The 19,896-nt window shown below is 46.1% G+C and overlaps 1 protein-coding gene across 1 annotated transcript in view; it reads left to right on the top strand.

Annotated features, from left to right (window-relative positions):
• MYO16 (myosin XVI) overlaps positions 1–19,896 on the top strand; it is a 392,532-nt gene that overhangs the window by 337,660 nt on the left and 34,976 nt on the right. The gene's annotated exons all lie outside the window — the stretch shown is intronic.

Genomic DNA, 19,896 nt, shown 5'->3' on the forward strand with positions numbered 1-19,896 from the left:
ACTTCTTATTTTTTAACTTAGATAAGTTCAAAAGTGGCCATTTCAACACCAGTCAGGTTGTTATTTACAGATATGTCTACACAGCTACCAAGGATGTGTCATAAACATATCAAGCTACTTCTAATCTCACTGGCTCAGGTATCCAAGAGCAATGCAGATGTTACTGTGCAAACTTCATCCCCTCAGTGATTACCCAGAGTTATTCACAGGAGTTGTGTAGCTCATCACAAAACGGTACAGACCCATGTATGTGGCTCCTGTTCCAGTTCCATTGTCAGCATTTTGTGGGGCTGGATGTAGAAGCAAGAGAAGACTGTTGAAAAGAGATTGAGGAAAAAGTAGGAGTAGCAGTTCAGGGTATCTTTCTTGTCCTTGGGCCCATCAGTGAGTGGGAAAATAAAGAAGCCTTCAAGGTCAATGCTCTTTTTGCTTGAGTTTTCACTCTGTTTTAAAATGAAATACATGAAAGTTAATTTTATCCTTTGTGTGGTGCAATTTTTCAAAGGAAAAAAAAAAAACAGACCTGAAATTCCACATTTTATTAATTCTTTAGGCTCTTTACTTAAAGGTTGATTGCAGTATGATGCTGACATTCTAGTAGTATGTAGTAACAGTTCTTAGCCACAGGTTGGCTATATTTGTGCTCAGTATGGACTCTTATCACACTGCATCTGTCAAAGCCGTATGTTCTTGCTTTGAGAGTTGATGGAGGTGTTGTTGACCATTACTATGTCCCTTCAAAATGAACTTAGAAAAAAGGCAAAGGAATAATTCAATTTTTATTTTTGAAGCTCACTTCAAAAGCAAATTGGGAATACTACCCAAAAGGTTTTCCATAAGAGTTCTCCCTGTGATGTGCAGAATTACAATGCAGGTGATTCAAAAATATTGGATTGTTCCTCTAGATCTGCTTATTTTACCTGCCCCACACAGTCGCTTATGCTGACTTTTGTGTTGCAGTTGATGCCAGAACTGGTATGAGAGAGATTCTGAAAACTCTCTGCAGAAGTATCCTGTGGGAAAAGTATATACAACTGATGTGATGGTGTTGGCAGTAGCAAACCTCTGTCTGTTTGTTTGTTTGGGCGGGGGGGAAGGGTTGTGTTTGTTTATTTTTACAAAATTTGCAACTGTGTTTGTGGGGAAGGAAGGTAGAGACAGTGTCTCATCACTTAATTCCTTCCAATAGCAGCTAAAGCCCAACAGTATTGGCTGTTCTGTTACTGAGATACTGCACACAAATGTAAACAAACTCTAAATGTCTGCTTTCCAAAAGAACTGCTGCATCCACACTAGTTAGAAGAAAACAGTTTAAAAAAGAGAAGGTGTATTTCTTACCTAATTTCCTCCTACTTTTCCAGCACACCAACAGTTTTTTTAACCACACAAATACGAGAAATAGAACATTTTGTCAGCAAAACAACACACCTAACAGTTAACAATACTCTTACAGATTAAAATCAGCTACTTCTTTTCTATAGTAGACTTGAAAAGGTGGGAAACATTTGAACACGGAGGGGAGAAATGTTTCTCCAAAGGCAAGAAATCTTCTCAGGTGGTGCTGCCCTCCTTGTCCTATGTAGAGATCAGCTCCTAGATGAGATGGGGAGAGAGAAACCTGATTGGTCTCTGAAACCTGTGTGCTGACTGGACTCTAGCACACTTACATCACAGAAGAAGATGTTCCAAGTTCTTGCTCAAATATTACCAAGTAGGAGAGGTGGTAGCTTGTCCAGATATTATACATCCATTACCACTATTTAAGAAGGCTGTTTTCTCCACTTCAGCAGTGGTATTCTTTGCCTCATGTTGAGAACAAGCCTAATTCAAACAATCCAGAGTCCTCCACACAGACAAAGAAGATATGCGTGTTGTCTATCTCCCCCACCAACTCTGAAGGTTTGTCTGACCGAGAGATATCCTTAACTTGTAGAAAGGAAGGAAAGATTTGTAGCTTGTAATGATTGTCACTGAAATAAATATAACATTGGAATGCTGTCTTTTCCACAGCTATGATTTACAATAAAGTGATTGAGCTGGTGTTTCTTAAGGGCTGAACCAGACCTAGGAGTTCCTGCAGTCACTTGAGTGACTTCTTTTTCACTACCAGCCATATCCTCTGAACTCTGACTGTCACACTGACAAAATATTCTTCAGAAAGGATCTTTGCCTCCTGCAGAGTGAGTTTTGTCACTTGAAGCTCTTCACAGCCTGCATCTCGTCTCTTTGCTTTCCAGTGTTCTTGCAGGGCTTCCATGAATGCAGCTTCCCAGAGCAAAGAAGAAGTGGTCTGTTTCTTTCTCTATTTAGCTGCTCTGTTGAAGAATGAAGCTTCTGGAGTGGTTTGTAAAATCATCTGATAGCTTCACTTACACAGCTCAGAGAGAAAGTGTGCTGGAAGTGACAGTGCAAATTCATTGCTGCCTATCCTTGGAGCATCATTGCAGGGGAAATCCTGGACAACAGCTTATTTAAGGGCAGGCTTTGTAAGGTGAAATAAATCAATGAATAATTATTGCCTCTGAAGACAGCAGCAGCCAGCAGCACAGCTATGAGGGTGAGACAGGCAGTACACACTAATAGGCTGAGGGAATCCTGTCTTTGACAGTTTTCATCCTGCTCCATTTCTTTCAGCAAATAAAGTGCATCTGTTTGCCTCTAGCTCTCAGCAGACAAAGTAAACAGTCATGCTACAGCAGGTCACAGTGTGACTTCATGTAGCTAAACTGAACTACTCTGAAGCTATATGCATTTATCCAGTCAAAGGACACCCAAGACAACCTGTGCTGAGGGTAGCTAGCCAACACCATGGACAAAGAGAGTCTCAACAGTAAGTCAGAGCAAAACAGGAAACACCAAGTGCAATTGTCAAGGTTCAACAAAACATAGTGGTAAATATTTATGCCAAAAGAAAATGACCTGTACTTATTTAACCTGATTATTCCTTGTCTTCATAAAAAAAAAATCTGCATATTTCTATAGTCACCATTTCATTCCCCACTGCCCCCCCGCCACTTCACAATGCCCACTTACCACAATAAATGTAACAAATATTCAGAGTTCACAGGATCACAGGATGTTAGGGGTTGGAGAGGACCTCAGGACATCATCTAATCCAACCCCTCTGCCAGAGCAGGAACATAGAATCTAGTGTAGGTCTCACAGGAATGCATGCATATGGATCTTGAAATTCTCCAGAGAAGGAGATTCCACAACCTCTCTGGGGAGCCTTTTCCAGTGCTCCATGACCCTCACAGTGAAGAAGTTCCCCCTCATGTTGAGGTGGAACCTCCTGTGCTGTAGTTTATATCCATTACCCCTTGTCCTATCACATGGCACATCTGAGAAGATTCTGCCCCTCCCTCTTGACAAGCAGCCCTCAGATATTTATTACCATTTATTAAATCCCCTCTCAGTCTTCTCCTGACTAAAAAGCCCCAGGGCTCTCAGCTTCTCCTCATATGGCATGTCCTTCACTCCCTTAATCATACTGATAGCTCTCCTTTGGGCTCCCTCCAGGAGGTCTCTGCCCCTCTTAAACTGGGGAGCCCAAAACTGGATGCAGTATTCCAGGTGAGGTCTCACCAGGGCACAGTAGATGGGGAGAAGAACCTCCCTTGATCTGTTGAAAACACTCCTCTTAATGCACTTCAGGATCCCATTGGCCTGGGCTTTGCAGAGGGACCTCGACAGGCTGGACAGATGGGCAGAATCCGATTGTATGAGATTTAACACATCCAAGTGCCGGGTTCTGCACATTAGCCACAGCAACCCCATGCAGTACTACAGCCTGGGGTCAGAGTGGCTGGAGAGCAGCCAGGCTTAGAGTGACCTGGGGGTACTGGTCGATGGTAGGCTGAACATGAGCCTGCAGTGTGCCCAGGCAGCCAAGAGGGCAAATGACATCCTGGCCTGCATCAGGAACAGTGTGGCCAGCAGGAGCAGGGAGGTCATTCTGCCCCTGTACACTGCACTGGTTAGGCCGCACCTTGAGTACTGTGTCCAGTTCTGGGCCCCTCAGTTTAGGAAAGATGTTGAGTTGCTGGAACATGTCCAGAGAAGGACAATGAAGTTGGTGAGGGGTTTGGAACCCAAGCCATATGAGGAGAGGCTGAGGGAGCTGGGGTTGCTTAGTCTGGAGAAGAGGAGACTCAGGGGTGACCTTACTGTTGTCTACAACTACCCGAAGGGAGGTTGTAGACAGGCAGGGTCTGGTCTCTTCTCCCAGGCAACCAGCACCAGAACAAGAGGACAGGGTCTGAAGCTAGCTAAGGGAGGTTTAGGCTGGATGTTAGGAAGAAATTCTTCATAGAGTGATTGCCCATTGGAATGTGCTGCCCATGGAAGTGGTGGATTTGCCATCACTGGAGGTGTTTAGGAGGAGATTTGATAGGGTGCTTGGTTGCATGGTTTAGTTGATTAGGTGGTGTTGGATGATCACAGTACAGTATCACAGCATAACTTAGGTTGGAAAGGACCTCGAGGATCATCGAGTCCAACCTATCAACACAGACCCCATGAATAGACCATGGCACCAAGTGCCACGTCCAATCCCCTCTTGAACACCTCCAGGGACGATGACTCAACCACCTCCCTGGGCAACCTGTTCCAATGATGAATGACTTGCTCGGTGAAGAACTTCCTCCTCACCTCGAGTCTAAACCTCCCCTGGTGCAGCTTGAGACTGTGTCCCCTTGTTCTGGTGCTGGTTGCCTGGGAGAAGAGGCCAACCCCTTCCTGGCTACAACCACCTTTCAGGTAGTTGTAGAGGGCAATGAGGTCACCCCTGAGCCTCCTCTTCTCCAGGCTAAACAATCCCAGCTCCCTCAGCCCCTCCTCATAGGGCTTGTGTTCAAGGCCTCTCACCAGCCTTGTTGCCCTTCTCTGGACACATTCAAGTGTTTCGATGTCCTTCTTAAACTGAGGGGCCCAGAACTGGACACAGTACTCAAGGTGCGGCCTGACCAAAGCAGAGTACAGGGGCACAATGTCCTCCCTGCTCCTGCTGGCCACACTATTCCTAGTGCAGGCCAAGATGCCATTGGCCCTTCTGGCCACCTGGGCACACTGCTGGCTCATATTCAGGCAGCTTTCGATCAGCACCCCCAGGTCCCTCTCTGTTTGGGAGTTCTCCATCCACTGCGACCCCAGCCTGTAGCTCTGCATGGGATTGCTGTGGCCAAAGTGCAGCACTCGGCACTTGGACTTGTTGAATGCCATCCCATTGGACTCTGCCCATCTCTCCAGTCAGTTGAGGTCCCTCTGCAGAGCCTTTCCACCCTCTAACTGACTAACATCTGCCCCTAACTTGGTGTCATCTGCAAACTTGCTGATGACTGACTCGACCCCCTCATCCAGATCATCGATGAAGATGTTGAAGACGACAGGGCCCAGCACTGATCCCTGGGGGACACCACTGGTGACTGGCCACCAGCTGGATGTGGCACCATTCACTACCACTCTCTGGGCCCGGCCCTCCAGCCAGTTCCTAACCCAGCACAGAGTGTAGTGGTCCAAGCCACGGGCTGACAGCTTAGCCAGCAGTTTGCTGTGGGGGACGGTGTCAAAGGCCTTGCTGAAGTCCAGGTAGACCACATCCACAGGCCTCCCCACGTCCACCAGACTGGTCACCTGATCATAGAAGGAGATCAGGTTGGAGAGGCAGGACCTGCCCCTTCCTAAATCCATGCTGGCAGGACCTGAGCCCTTGGCCATCCTTCAGGTACAATGTTAGGATGATACGTTGGACACGATGATCTTGAAGGTCTATTCCAATGTGGTCTATTCTATCCTATCCTATCCTATCCTATCCTATCCTATCCTATCCTATCCTATCCTATCCTTGGCCACAAGGGCACATTGCTGACCCATGGATAACTTGTTATCCACCAGGACTCCCAGGTCCTTATTCACTGGGCTGTCATCTAGCAGATCACCTCCTAACCTGTTCTGGTGCAGTTTATTTTTCTTTTCCAGGTGCAGGACTCTGCACTTATCCTTGTTGAACCTCATTAGGTTCCTCTTTGCCCAACTCTCATGCTCTCCAGGTCTTGCTGAATGGTCACAGAGCCTTCAGGTGTATCAGCCAAGCCTCAGTTTCGTAACATCAGCAAAGTTGATGAGCAGACTCTCTGATGAAGATGTTCAACAGGACCGGACCCAGCACTGATGCCTGGGGGACTCCACTACTTACAGTTCTCCAGCTGGACTTGGCACCATCGACCACCACTCTTTGGACTCTATTTTGTAGCCCGTTCCTAATCCATCTTACTGTCTGTTCTTCTATCCCACACTTCCTGAGCTTACTCACAAGGATGTTGTGGGAGACAGTTTCAAAAGCCTTGCTAAGGTCAAGGTAGCCTACACCCACTGGTTTCCCTGTTCTACTCATTCAGTTATGACATCATAGAAGGCTAACAGATTAGTCAAGCATGGTTTCCCCTTGGTAAATCCATGCTGACTGCTTCTGATCATCTTCTCTTCCAAATGCCTTGAGATTACCTCCTGAATGAGCCACTCCATTATTTTTCCAGGGATGGAGGTGAGGCTCACTAGTCTGTAATTTCCTGGAGCCTCTTTCTTGCCCTTTTTGAAGACTGGAGTGACACTGGCTTTCCTCCAGTCCTCAGGCACCTCTCTAGTTTGCCATAATTTTGCAAAAATGATGGAGAGAGGTACAACATCAGCCACTAGGGTTGGCCACTAGGATTTGGTGTATTCCTGACTCTCCTAAGAGAGAGCACAGATCAGGAATCGCTTCTGTCTGTAATGGGATTTGTCTTTCTTATGCTGGTTAGTAGGATCAATTATTCACACGTATGACAAGCTGCTTGATGGGAAATTCCTGTTTTACTGGATGTCAGCCACAGGGTTCAGGGAAATCAAACTATTTAGTTTACAGATTCCGTAGTAGCCAAGGTACAAAAACCTTCTTCTCCGGCATTACATTGATGTATGTGCCAGAATGTATATGTTTTCCAGATTTCATAGTTGCTAATGAAATGTGAATATCTATAGATCCTGTTAAATAAACCCATATATAGATTTTTGTTTACAGAAAATCATGTTTTCCATGAATGAAGAAATGTTTGATTTTATCTTGGGATTTATTAAAGATATCAAATGATAAGGAGGGGAACTATTTCTTTTTTTTTTTTTACATATATTTCTTTCTGTCATTATATGTGTTATATATTTTTGTAGATTTAATTCCTTTGTGGAAAAGGCTTAAGCTTTTTCTGTATCTGTGTTTTCTGCTTTATGGGGCTGATGTTTTTTTCTTCCATATATTTCTTATTTTTTTCCTGAGATGGACTTAATATTGACCACTAACTTCTGATTGTGGTGACTAGTGCTGTCAAGGTGAAGGGTTATGTCTACTTTAGTAAATGAACCCATGCCAGGGAATATCCTGGCTGTTGCAGCTCAATCCTCTATACAGTCAAAGTGCTAGAGCAGTCCCTAACATATTTTTGGACATAGCAGGCTGGCTTCTTCCAGATAGATCTGAGCATAGTTCAGGAAATGGCACAGGCCAAGTACTATTCCTGAGCAGACAACTTAAATACAGCCTTTCTGCTATGAAGAGCAAGAAAGTGCAATAGCACAGACATGGATCTCTTACTGTTTGCCTCAGGGCCAGAGAAGAATCATGACCATATTTGAATTAACAGGACAGACAAAGCAAGAGGCCCTCTATATTTACCCTGTATTATGAATCCCTTGGTCCTTTGGCAGTGGTGTACAAAGCACCCAAGGTAAGCATGAATCTGGTCCAAAATCTACTGAAGGCCTTCTGTTGTAAATGACTTTTCAGTCAGCCTGTAAATGAGCACTGTATGTGAGAAGTACTCAAAAAAGAACATATGGGTACAGGTATATATTATGTTGCAACCAGAACTCCCAGGGCTATCAAAGATGACTTCAGGGCCCTGGGAGATCTGGTTGAGGGGTCAGGTGCACAAATAATGTTTTTGTCTATACCCTTAGTTGCAGGAGGGAATGCCATAAGGAACAGGTCAGCAGCTGCAGTCAACAAGTGGCTTAGAGGCTGGTGCAGTCAAAAGAATTTTGGGTTTTTCGATCTTGAAAAACTTTCTACTGCAGCAGGCCAGCTGGCAACATTTGGAGTAGATCTGTCCCAGAGGAGGGGTAAGATCAGAGTGTACGAGAATGGCCTATCCCTCAAAGGGAAAAAGATTCTAGGAAGGGAATTGGCAGGTCTCATAGATAGGGCTTTAAACTAGTTTCAAAGGGGGAAGGGGTTGAAACCAGTGCCCCCAGGCAGGAGTCTGGGGGTGATAAGCCAGAGCCAGAGGTGAAACCAGCAGCCCGGATGAAGTGCATGTACACTAATGCATGAAGCATGGGCAACAAACGAGGAGCTGGAAGCCTTGCTGCAGCAGGAAAGTTATGATGTAGTTGCCATCACAGAGACGTGGTGGGACGACTCACATGACTGGAGCGCTGCAAATGATGGCTACAGGCTCTTCAGGAGAGACAGGCAAGGAAGAAGGGGTGGAGGGGTGGCCCTTTATATCAGGAAGGCACTAGATGCCATTGAGCTGGAGATCAGGGACCATCAGGTTGAGTGCCTGAGGGTGAGAGTTAGAGGGAAGGCCAACAGGGCTGACATCCTGGTTGGAGTCTGTTATAGACCACCCAACCAGGAGTTGATGAGTCATTCTATAGGCAGCTTAAGGCTGTCTCAAGGTCGCCTGACCTTGTTCTCATGGGCGACTTCAACTTGCCTGACATCTGCTGGGATCTTAACATAGCAGAGAGGAGGCAGTCTAGGAGGTTCTTAGAATGCATGGAGGACAGCTTCTTATCCCAGGTACTGTGTGAGCCTACCAGGGGCAAGGCTAGGCTTGACCTCCTCTTCAACAATAGGGAAGGGCTGGTGGGCGATGTGGTGGTCGGAGGGTGTTTAGGGGCCAGTGACCGTGAGATAACTGAATTTTCAGTATTTGGTCAAGCTAAGAGGGGTAGCAAGAAGACCTCTACTCTGGACTTAGAACTTAGACTGGCCTCTGCTGTGAAGGACAATAAAAAGTCCTTCTATAAATACATTAATAGCAAGACGAAGGGCAAGGACAACCTCCACTCCTTGGTGGACACAGAGGGGAACGTTGTATCAAAGGATGAGGAAAAGGCAGAGATACTTAACACCTTCTTTGCCTCAATTTTTACTAGCAGGACAGAATGTCTTCCAGACAGCTGGCCTGCAGAGTTGGCAGAAGGAGCCAGGGAGCAGCATAGTTTTCCTCTGTTCCAGAATGGGGTAGTTGGTGATCCGCTCAGCCACTTGGATCCCCACAGGTCCATGGGACCGGATGGGATCCATCCTAGGGTGCTGAGAGAGCTGTCAGAGGAGCTGGCCAAGCCGCTCTCCATCATTTTTCAACAGTCCTGGCTCAGTGGAGAGGTCCCAGAGGACTGGAAGCTGGCCAACGTGTTGCCCATCCACAAGAAGGGCCGGTTGGATGAGCCAGGGAATTATAGGCCTGTCAGCCTGACCTCAGTGCCAGGCAAGATTATGGAACAGGACATCTTGAGTGCAATCACACAGCACTTAGAGGATGGCCAAGGGATCAGGCCCAGCCAGCATGGATTTAGGAAGGGCAGGTCCTGCCTCGCCAACCTGATCTCCTTCTATGATCAGGTGACCCGCCTGGTGGATGTGGGGAGGCCTGTTGATGTAGTCTACCTGGACCTCAGCAAGGCCTTTGACACTGTCCCCCATAGCAAACTCCTGGCCAAGCTGTCAGCCCATGGCTTGGACGGGAGCACACTGCGATGGGTTAGGAACTGGCTGGGGGCAGGAGTGGATCTGCTGGAGGGTAGAGAGGCTCTGCAGAGAGACCTCGGCAGGCTGGACAGATGGGCAGAATCCAGCGGCATGAGATTTAACACATCCAAGTGCCGGGTTCTGCACATTGGCCACAACAACCCCATGCAGAGCTACAGGCTGGGGTCAGAGTGGCTGGAGAGCGGCCAGGCAGAGAGGGACCTGGGGGTGCTGGTTGATGGTTGGCTGAACATGAGCCTGCAGTGTGCCCAGGGCATCCTGGCCTGCATCAAGAACAGTGTGGCCAGCAGGAGCAGGGGGGTCATTCTGCCCCTGTACACTGCACTGGTTAGGCCACACCTTGCATCCTGTGTCCAGTTCTGGGCCCCTCAGTTTAGGAAGGACGTTGACTTGCTTGAATGTGTCCAGAGAAGGGCAACAAAGTTGGTGAGAGGCTTGGAACACAAGCCCTATGAGGAGAGGCTGAGTGAGCTGACGTTGCTTAGCCTGGAGAAGAGGAGACTCAGGGGTGACCTTGCTGTTGTCTACAACTACCTGAAGGGGGGTTGTAGACAGGCAGAGGTTGTTCTCTTCTCCCAGGCAGCCAGCACCAGAACAAGAGGACACAGTCTCAGGCTGCGACAGGGGAGGTTCAGGCTGGAGGTCAGGAGGAAGTTTTACAGAGAGTGATTGCCCATTGGAATGGACTGCCCGGGGAGGTGGTGGAATCGCCATCACTGGAGGTGTTCAGGAGGAGACTTGACAGGGTGCTTGGTTGCATGGGTTAGTTGATTAGGTGGTGTTGGATGACAGGTTGGATGAGATGATCTTGAAGGTCTCTTCCAACCTGTTCTATTCTATTCTATTCTATTCTATTCTATTCTATTCTATTCTATTCTATTCTATTCTATTCTATTCTATTCTATTCTATTCTATTCTATTCTAAATATGCCTACTTTTAAAGAAAGGAGAGTGAAACCAAAGGCTTTGACAGAAAAGACAAATACAACCCAGCCCAGTGAGTTACTGCTGCAGCATACTGGTTTTTCATGTCTTGCTGAACAGTCTATGGTGATTCTGCCTAAATGCTGATATTAGTCATTGATTTATACTTTGCTTTAAGTTTTGTTAAATGGGCCGAATATATAATTTCCTTACAAAATTAATAGTTTCTCAAAATGTTTCAGTACTGCACTTTAATCTGTCATCTGAATAGAGCCTTATACTGGCCCCTTTGCTATTTGGTGATAACAGCATTAATTCAGCCTAAATACTACTTATGAAATAGCTATGATATTTGGGACCCCACATTTTATGTTTGAGAAGAAAGAGCTTTTTAATGGGGTATTTGGAAGCCAATTAAAGTAGTTTAAGCTGTTCTTTTGAAAAAAAAAAAGTTTTATAATGTAGATTTTCAATGCATTTGGTTCCTTTTAGGAGTGAAATAATGACTTGAAAGAAAAATAAAAATCAGAGATATTAAATAGTGACCACCCTATTTCAGTCTATCCTGTGCCTTTTGATTTTGTAATGAATTGTAAAATCAGTCTCTTCCAATGTGAATTTCTTGAGCTACCTCTTTTGCATACCTTTCCTCTTACACTTTTCAAGTACTGTTGCTATAATTAATTATGGGTTTATTGGAATAGAGTGTTTGCTTTTAAGGAAATAATTGCTACACTTTTATTTGTCATATTCTGATTAAAAGACCTGTGTATGTGATTGCTTCCAGCTATTAAGTATGCTGCAGTTGAGGGGCAAATTATGCCCCCGATCCAGACATCCATACATCCTTGTAGTCCATACATCCTCAGCATCATTCAGAGCAGAATTTGATTGAGTCAGAAATATCACTTTGGCAAAGTCAGTTTGCTGAAATAGTAATCCAAATACTGTTCACTGTTGCAAAAAGTCTGTAGGTTTTCACTTAAACTTTGTATTCCTTTTATAATCACGAACTCCCACCATGCTCTTACAGCTGATACCTCTCTGTAGCCAGTCTCTCACAAGTAGGCATGGATGACTCTTCAAATAACATTTATTTCTAGCTGTAAACTGTTAAGATGCTGTTCCTTAAAAAAAAAAAAAAAAGTGAAACCTGGTAAATAATCCATCCATCTGGTAAGAACAGAAGAGCACAATTCTGTAGAACCACATCTTCTCTCCTGCAGTATGTCTGATAGTTTTGGAAAGTTGATATGGAATGAGAGATCAGTGCATACTTGTACGTGGCAGAATTCATGGCAGCAGGGGGAAGTTGGCATAAATGTGGAGAAAAGTCCTAACTTTTATATTAGGTAACTGAGAAAACATGGGAGTGAGGTGAATTTCCAACCAATACTTGATGCATAAAAGAAGAATATGGTGGAATTAGAATTGTAATTCTTTAGTATTAACAGAGAGCTGCTCTATAACTTCAATTATTGTCCATGTAATTTCCATCTAAGATATCACTGTGCAATGATAAACTGTGTGGAATATAATGCACAATAAAAAATCAGGAAACACATTTGTTATGCTCAGGGATATTTTTTTTTTTTTTTTTTTTTTTTTTTTTGGTTGTTGTTGTTTGTGGGGAGATGGAACAGAGAGTGTTATCTCAGTGCAGACTCAGCCTTCTGGCATGTTAAAGCTCAGGGAAAAAAAGCAAATGCAAAGTCTTCCACCTAGAGAGGAATTCTCTCTTACAATGGTATAGGTTGTGGACAGACTGTCCAGGGAGCAGCTCTGGGGAAAGGATACTGGGGCTGGAGGTACTGGAAGCTGGGTAGGAGCCAGTAGCAAGCTCTGGAAGCTGAGATGGCCAGCAGAATCCAGGGCTGTATCAGCAGGAGCACTGACAGAAGCTCAGGATGGCAGTTGACCACATCTGCATACCTTGACTAGTTTGGTGCCACCCAGTGCAGAAAGACATCAGTAACTGGGAATGAGTTCACTCCCATTATATTCAGGGCTGGAGCACTGCCCAATGAGCAGAGTTTGGGGCAGCCTGACTTGTCAGCCCTGAGGCAGAGATGCCACTAGGGACATCTGAAAACCACCCCAGTGCCTACTACCAGCCAGTCCTTTCACAGCTGTGCATGGCAGGACAACAAGGTGTGGCAGGCATGAGCTGAAACAAAAGCGATTCATGCTGAGTACTCAAACCTCTACCTACTGGGGGCAGGCAGGCCAGGGGGACAGGCAGAGAGACTGGCTGCCCAAGGAGGCATCCTGGTGAGGTTTCAAGACCCAGCTGTAAAAAGGCCTTAGCAACCTGGCCTAATGCCACATCTGTTCCTGCTTGGAGCAGGGCTGCATGAGGGACCCCTTGAGATCCTTTCTAGCATGAACTAGCCAGTGATCCTAGGTAAGATTTGAAGCACAGGGACAACAACCTGGTTACACCTAACCAAAGATCCTCTTGTTATCCTATCTCTAGAAAAGATTTTATTTAGAAACTCACTCATTTTCTAGTTTCAAAGGGGGAAGGGGCTGAAACTAGTCCCCTCAGGCAGGAGACTGGGGGTGATAAGATAGAGTCAGAGGTGAAACCAGCAGCCTAGTTGCAGTGCATGTACACTAATGCATGAAGCATGGGCAACAAACAAGAGGAGCTGGAAGCCTTGTTGCAGCAGGAAAGTTATGATGTAGTTGCCATCACAGAGATGTGGTGGGATGACTCACATGACTGGAGCGCTGCAATTGACGGCTACAGCTCTTCAGGAGAGACAGGCAAGGAAGAAGGGGTGGAGAGGTGGCCCTGTATATCAGGGAGGCACTAGGTGCTATAGAGATGGAGATTAGGGACGATCGGGTTGAGTGCTTGAGGGTAAGAATTGGAGGGAAGACCGGCACGGCAGACATCCTGTTTGGAGTCTGTTATAGACCACCCAACCAGGAGGAAGATGTTGATGATTCATTCTATACGCAGCTTAGGGCTGTCTCAGGATCGCCTGACCTTGTTCTCATGGGCGACTTCAACCTGCCTGACATCTGCTGGGATCTCAACACAGCAGAGAGAAGGCAGTCTAGGAGGTTCTTAGAGTGCATGGAGGACAGCTTCTTATCCCAGGTGCTGCACGAGCCTACCAGGGGTAAGGCTATGCTTGACCTTCTCCTCACCAATAGGGAAGGGCTGGTGGGTGATGTAGTGGTTGGAGGGTGTTTAGGGGCCAGTGACCATGAGATAATTGAATTTTCAGTATTTGGTCAAGCTAAGAGGGGTAGCAAGAAGACCTCTACTCTGGACTTCTGGAGGGCAGACTTCAAGTTACTCAAGGAACTAACTCAGAGGGTTCCTTGGGATAAAGCCCTTAAAAATAAAGGGGGCCAGGAGAGCTGGACCTGCTTCAAGGAAGAACTCTTGAAGGCGCAGGGACAGGCTGTGCCAATGTGCCGGAAGATGAGCTGCCAGGGCAGACAGCCAGCCTGGATGGTTAATGAACTTCTAAAAGAACTAAGGGAAAAAAAGAGGGTGTATCATCTTTGGAAGAAAGGTGAGGCAACCCATGAAAAATTTAAGGATGTTGCTAGGTGTTGTAGGAAGAAAATTAGGGAGGCAAAAGCACATTTGGAGCTTAGACTGGCCTCTGCTGTGAAGGACAAAAAAAGTCCTTCTATAAATACATTAATAGCAAGAGGAAGGGCAGAGACAACCTCCACTCCTTGGTGGACATGGAGGGAAACGTTGTCTCAAAGGATGAGGAAAAAGCAGAGGTACTTAACACCTTCTTTGCCTCAATTTTTACTAGCAGGACAGAACGTCTTCCAGACAACTAGCCTGCAGAGTTGGCAGAAGGAGCCAGGGAGCTGCATAGTTTCCCTGTGTTCCAGGAGCAGGTAGTTGGAGCTCACCCTCAGCCGCTTCTATCCCAACAAGTCCATGGGACCGGATGGGATCCATCCTAGGGTGCAGAGAGAGCTGGCAGATAAGCTGGCCAAGCCACTCTCCATCATTTTTCAACAGTCCTGGCTCAGTGGAGAGGTCCCAGAGGACTGGAAGCTGGCCAACATGGTGCCATCCACAAGAAGGGCCGGTTGGATGAATTATAGGCCTGTCAGCCTGACGTCAGTGCCAGGCAAGATTATGGAACAGGTCATCCTGAGTGCAATCACACAGCACTTAGAGGATGGCCAGGGGATCAGGCCCAGCCAAAAAAGATTTAGGAGGGTCAGGTCCTGCCTGACCAACCTGATCTCATTCTATGATCAGGTGACCTGACTGGTGGATGTGTTGAAGGCTGTGGATGTAGTCTACCTGGACTTCAGCAAGGCCTTCGACACTGTCCCCCATAGCAAACTCCTGGCCAAGCTGTCAGCCCATGGCTTGGACAGGGGCACACTGTATTGGGTTAGGAACTGGCTGGATGGCCGAGCCCAGAGAGTGGTGGTGAATGGTGCCACATCCAGCTGGCGGCCAGTCACTAGTGGTGTGCCCCAAGGATCAGTGCTGGGCCCTGTGCTCTTTAACACCTTTATTGATGATCTGGATGAGGGCATTGAGTTGATCATCAGCAAATTTGTGGATGACACCAAGCTGGGGGCAGGAGTTGATCTGCTGGAGGGTGGAGAGGGGCTTTGCAGAGGGACCTCAACAGGCTGGACAGATGGGCAGAATCCAATGGCATGAGATTTAACACATCCAGGTGCCGGGTTCTGCACATTGGCCACAACATCCCCATGCAGTGCTACAGGCTAGGGTCAGAGTGGCTGGAGAGAGGCCAGGCAGAAAGGGCCCTAGGGGTGCTGGTCGATGATAGGCTGAACATGAGCCTGCAGTGTGCCCAGGCAGCCAGGAGGGCCAATGGCATCCTGGCCTGTATCAGGAACAGTATGGCCAGCAGGAGCAGGGAGGTCATTCTGCCCCTGTACACTGCACTGGTTAGGCCACACCTCGAGTACTGTGTCCAGTTCTGGGCCCCTCAGTTTAGGAGGGATTTTGACTTGCTTGAATGTGTCCAGAGAAGGGCAATGAGGCTGGTGAGAGGCCTTGAGCACAAGCCTTATGAGGAGAGACCGAGGGAGCTGGGGTTGCTTTGCCTGAAGAGGAGGCGCAGGGGTGACCTTATTGCTCTCTACAACTACCTGAAGGGAGGTTGTAGACAGGCAGAGGTTGTTCTCTTCTCCCAGGCAGCCAGCACCAGAACAAGAGGACACAGTCTCAGGCTGCGCCAGGGGAGGTTCAGGCTGGAGGTCAGGAGGAAGTTTTACACAGAGAGAGTGATTGCCCATTGGAATGGGCTGCCCAGGGAGGTGGTGGAATCACTGTCATTGGAGGTGTTCAGGAGGAGACTTGATAGGGTGCTTGGTGCCATGGTTTAGTTGTTTAGGTGGGTTGGATTGGTAGATGGGCTGGACACGATGATCTTGAAGGTCTCTTCCAACCTGGTTTATTCTATTCTATTCTATTTTTTACAAAGTCCAAAAAAATGAACAGTGTTTGCTAAGGATACCCTGTGGCTCTTCCTAGAGTCTTTTAAACGATAGCCAACATACACAGCTACACTTTTTCTGTAGACTCATGAATTCTGCTCCAACAAGGACCTGAAGCTGACTATATATAGGAAATTAGCACAAGTATCTTTGTATAATCCACATTATTTTGAAACAAAATACTGGTCTCTTTCCCACTCCCAGTCATAATTATGTTAGGCACTGTGAAGTATAGTTTCTCTATGTTGTGCTCTATTTAGAAGCTAAAGGTGTACATTTCTCACAATGACTGATTAGAGCAAATGGGATAACAGATCTCTCTAGACAGGTGTCCCAAAAGATATGCTGCATATCCATCCATTACCTTTTTCTGCCAATTTAGGATGATATTTCAGCTCAACAGTAGCTATCCACAATTCTTTGTAGTATTTCATCTTTCACATGAAAAGGAGAAAAGATGACCTTTTTTTATTCCAAGAGCCCTTTGTGAATGCTATGAAAAGATATTAATGTACCTACGAAACAAAAGGCTTCTGCAAATAGGAATGCAAGAAAAAGTCCTTTTACCTCCTTGTTCTAAAATGAATTCCGGATATCAGGCAAATCAATAAATCGTTCGTGTGTCAAGAAAAGTAAGGATCCCAGCCACTTCTCCCAAGACTCTGTGTAAAAGGTGGCATAAAATTATGTAGGTGGATTATGATCCACAGGGAAGTTCACTATTAACATCTAAAAGTGACAATTCTTTTTCAGACAAATTTAATATGAGCTGCAAAGGTGCATTTTTCAGGCACCCTGCAGGCATGCTCTCATGGTTGTACTGTATGAATTTTCCAACTCAGACTTGGGTTCTACTGCCCTTCCCAAGTCAGTTACTGTGGGTAGAGCTGGACCAGTTCTTTCAGTGCGTAGTACATTTGCCCAAATACACAGTTTATGAAACAATGCAGCTGAAACACTCTAGTTATAGAATAGAATAGAATAGAATAGAATAGAATAGAATAGAATAGAATAGAATAGACCAGACCAGGTTGGAAGAGACCTTCAAGATCACTGCATGCAACCTATCATCCAACACCACCTAATCGACTAAACCATGCAACCAAGCACCCTATCAAGTCTCCTCCTAAACGCCTCCAATGATGGTGACTCCACCACTTCCCTGGGTAGCCCATTCCAGTGGCCAATCACTCTCTCTATGAAGAATTTCTTCCTAACATCCAGCCTAAACCTCCCCTGGTGCAGCCTCAGACTGTGTCCTCTTGTTCTGGTACTGGTTGCCTGGGAGAAGAGACCAGCTCCCTCCTGTCTACAACCTCCCTTCAGGTAGTTGTAGAGAGCAATAAGGTCTCCCCTGAGCCTCCTCTTATCCAGGCTAAGTAACCCCAGCTCCCTCAGCCTCTCCTCGTAAGGCTTGTGCTCAAGGCCTCTCGCCAGCCTCATTGCCCTTCTCTGGACACATTCCAACAAGTCAACATCCTTCCCAAACTGAGGGGCCCAGAACTGGACACAGTACTCAAGGTGTGGCCTAACCAGTGCTGAATACAGGGGCACTGTACTCTCTGCTCCTGATGGCCACACTGTTCCTGATACAGGCCAGGATGCCATTGGCCCTCCTGGCTGCCTGGGCACACTGCAGGCTCATGTTCAGCCTACCATCAACCAGTACCTCCAGGTCACTCTCTGCCTGACCTCTCTCCAGCCACTCTGACCCCAGCCTGTAGCACTGCATGGGGTTGCTGTGGCCAATGTGCAGAACCTGCACTTGGATGTTTTAAATCTCATGCCGTTGGATTCTGCCCATCTGTCCAGCCTGTCGAGGTCCCTCTGCAAAGCCTCTCTACCCTCCAGCAGATCAACACCTACCCCCAGCTTGTTGTTGTCTGCATTAACTTTCTGAGTTTTCCAGACAGCATTTTTTTTTTAGAACAGGAAATATTAAGAAAAATTCAGAGTTAGATAACTGAAAGATCAACAAAATTAAAAAGTCCTTTTCAATGAAACAAAATATTTCAGCATAACCAGAATGGATATATACTTTTAGTTTCATTAATTAATTTTTTGCATATTGGTACTTTGTATACCAGGTGTTGGGATTTTTTTAGTGCTAGCCTAAAATAAGAAAAATTAACATGCAGTCAACATTAAGTTTACATATCTGCACACAAAGTATCTATTACGGTAAAAAAAATGTTTTTCTTGTCCCCTTGGAAAGTACTCAAGTGCTCAAGACTTCTAAGAATATATTGCATCTTTGGGAGACCGGAGAATGTCATTGGAAGCATTGATGAGTGCTGTAATACTGGTTTTAATACCTAGTCTTTTGACCTCCATTGATTGTTACTGTCATTACGACAAAGCTTAAATAGACACAACCAAAATCAAGGAATAGCTTTTAGAGAGCTGTCATAGAAGAAAAAAATCCCATTTTAGAGTGCTAAATGAGGGCCTCTGCACCTAGGTCAGCCATAATATGTCAGCCACTTATCTAAGGCCAGCTGTTGGAGTGGGTAGAGTTAGGAAAAGTGAAATGGAGCCTAAGAGAAAGACAATTGAATTCAGCTTTGTCTTCTGTGAAATAAAGTTGATTATGGCAAAGAAAAAGTTTATTTATATGTTCAGCACAAAATGAAGAGAAACACAGAGAAGAGTGAGAAATCCATTTAAAAATGCATAGCCTTGCCAATGCAACATTTCACGCAGACTTTCAGCCAGGGGATAGCAAGGAATGCCAGCACTGTAGTGGGGGTGCCTCCTCCCACCCCCATCCATTAATGGTCTTGTCTCCCAGCTCCAAACCTGTGTCCAGCCTCTGACTCTTGTGAAGAGTACTGCTCAGGCATGGCCGATGACTGAACCCTATTCTGGGACAGTGGGCTGAAAAAGCCAGGCAAGCTCAGATTCAACTCCAGGCTCTTTGCTGTGAGTTGTTCTGCTTTGTGTGGATGTGCCATCAGTCAGGGAAAGAAGCAAAGAGTTTTGCCATTCTCATTGAAGAAATGCCTGTGCATTGTACATAGCTTAGGAACTCCTACAGGATCAGATGTCCTCTTGGTATCTCAGAGAAATTAAACTAAAGCACTATGACATGAAAACCTGGAACTTTATAGAAAATGACAACTGATGGCTGGATTGCCCTGAGGCAGGGAAATTATGCCCATGGGGAGACTGCTGGGAGTAATCTTGCTACATATGGTTTCATATTAAAAACCATTTAATTTCTTATGGGAGGAGATAAGAGAAAAAATAAACCCATGGTATAGCTGTTGAAATAACACCTAATACAATGACAAAAGACATTGCAGTATAGGAACTCCAATAGAATAGAATAGAATAGAATAGAATAGAATAGAATAGAATAGAATAGAATAGAATAGAATAGAATAGAATAGAGGGAAGGGAAGGGAAGGGAAGGGAAGGGAAGGGAAGGGAAGGGAAGGGAAGGGAAGGGAAGGGAAGGGAAGGGAAGGGAAGGGAAGGGAAGGGAAGGGAAGGGAAGGGAAGGGAAGGGAAGGGAAGGGAAGGGAAGGGGAAGGGGAAGGGGAAGGGGAAGGGGAAGGGGAAGGGGAAGGGGAAGGGGAAGGGGAAGGGGAAGGGGAAGGGGAAGGGGAAGGGGAAGGGGAAGGGGAAGGGGAAGGGGAAGGGGAAGGGGAAGGGGAAGGGGAAGGGGAAGGGGAAGGGGAAGGGGAAGG

This window comes from Melanerpes formicivorus, unplaced genomic scaffold, assembly GCF_026170545.1.
Source record: "Melanerpes formicivorus ecotype bairdi unplaced genomic scaffold, bMelFor1.0.p_v2 SCAF_1, whole genome shotgun sequence".
Lineage (NCBI taxonomy): Eukaryota > Metazoa > Chordata > Aves > Piciformes > Picidae > Melanerpes > Melanerpes formicivorus.